Here is a 2155-nt window from a genome sequence, read left to right on the forward strand (position 1 = left end):
CAAAGGGGCAGAACCGGAATCTATAGCGATTCAGAAAAACATTTAGATATTGAAATCTATTCCCAACAACCAATTTATAGGTTTTATTGCTCAAATAACACTGACACTCCAAGAACAATTTCAGATCAAAATATAGAAAAAGTGTTTTTCTTGATATGTTGAGTCTGTCCATTTCTGAATATGTAACGTGTTTTGGAGCGAACGGCACAACGGATTTCCAATTTTCAAGTTTCAAATTATCATAGCCCGCGGGTTCCAACCAAACATTCATATCCCGATTAGGAAATCCGTTCGTGTACGGCTTAGCTATGAAGTATCAATTTATTGAATTTATGGATAGATGTGTAATAACTTTAAATGTACAGGTGAAGTAATCTTTACGTAAACAGTTACTTAAGTTAATATAAAGTAAGGAGCTTTACCAATTGTGTGTGTTGAATAAACATTCTTGATAATAATATATTGTTTATAGAAATGGACATAATATAGATTATTTTTAAAATGAATAAAGGGAAAAAGGAAACGTATCTAATGTGAGAGTTCTTCCAAATATAAACTGGTATTATTATGATGCCCTAAATATTAAATAGGGCAAACAAAAATGAAGATTGGTAAATTTAATTGTCATGTAGTAACGGCAATTTTAGACGGCGTAAGTTCATGGGATTGATCTTCAGGTACTAACCTGTTATTTATGGTCTATTAATGTACAAAGTATGTATGAGGATATTAAAATTTAATTTCCAGATTAGAGCGTGTTTTAATGGTTAAATGCTATATTTAATTTATGATCCCTTAAGATAGCTTTCAAAGGTAAGTTGTCAGAGATAAGTATGCAAGTACTTTATTATATGGGTACCATGGTACTTACCCTAATATTATAATGATTAAAGCCTTCCTCAATATACTGTTTACTTAACGAAAAAATAATTTTTCTTATCGGACCGGTAGTTCCAAAAAATCAGGGAATTCAAAATCTTCAGCTTTATATCTTGACATAAATTACTGAAGGAAGTTTTACAATACTGCGCACTTTAGGTTCGCATAGGTCAGATGCATTAAGGAGAGTTCCGTAGAAAAATATAAAACTAGTCACGTAGGACAAGAAGATCCAAGAGTATACAGAGAATTTTTCAGAAACACGTTCAACGAAAATGACCATCCTAAAAATAAAGAAAAGTGTGTGGCAACCAGAGGACTGAGAACTGGAATAATCTATAAACAACTTCAACAACCTTTTACGAGAGCGTGATTCCCCAACCTCATAGGATTTTGTTATCCATTAAAAAAGTAACGAATGTTACCGCAATGATATGTTTTACACCTCAGGTAATATTGGAAAGAATTATTCGGTAAATTTTCTTCAATGAACTATATGAAGAAAAAATGAAGTGCTTGGTTTATAGGTTTTATTATAACAAAATCACAAAATGTTAATTTCTAGTTGTTCGTATAAAATGTTTGGTTTTAGAAAAAATATATCTCTAGACCCATAAAACGCACATATGTCTGCCAAAACTAAAAATAAAGGAAATTTAATTTATTATAAAGTAGTTTATGACACTTATATTACAATATTCACATATGAATATAAATTTGGCAAATGAAAATTTGTCCGATTAATTTGAGTGTTAATAGACATCTGTACATCAAATAGTTGCTGAGATACATATTTTTCAAAATAAATTCATTAACTACTGATCTTTCAGTACGTTCCATACAACATTTTTATGAAATGTTGCTTTTTAAAAGGATATATCTTGAGAACTATTGAACGTAAATAGCTCTATTAGGGCTTACATTTTATCAAATTTACTTTTCTTTAAATAATGTACTCTTAGGTTTTCTAGTGTTGTTGGTATTTTTTATGATATAGAGCTCCGAATGAAAAATTAATGTTTTTTCTATGTTTTGAAACAGCCGCCATTTTTTATTAATCCTACCTATACTTGGCAGACTCATCAATTTTGACTAGTAATTATACATAGTTTTCATTAAAGTAATCGAAACTTGGGATGAAATAACTGCCTTTTTTTCTTCCTGGCTCTAGTAGTAGAATAAAGGAATAAATCAAGATATAGGAATGCACTGAGCAATCTGCACTGGATTAGATGAAAATTCGCCACGTTTTATGTAATGGAACTATCCAAAAAAC

The 2155-nt window shown here is 30.3% G+C and overlaps 1 protein-coding gene across 1 annotated transcript in view; it reads right to left on the reverse strand.

The window, feature by feature from the left end:
• bma (SCY1-like protein bma) overlaps positions 1 to 2155 on the reverse strand; it is a gene marked incomplete at its 5' end in the record, with an annotated part of 221217 nt that overhangs the window by 75167 nt on the left and 143895 nt on the right. The gene's annotated exons all lie outside the window — the stretch shown is intronic.

The sequence above is a fragment of the Halyomorpha halys genome, unplaced genomic scaffold, assembly GCF_000696795.3.
Source record: "Halyomorpha halys isolate HHAL.00 unplaced genomic scaffold, Hhal_1.1 Scaffold1166.1, whole genome shotgun sequence".
In the NCBI taxonomy this organism is placed as follows: Eukaryota; Metazoa; Arthropoda; class Insecta; order Hemiptera; family Pentatomidae; genus Halyomorpha; species Halyomorpha halys.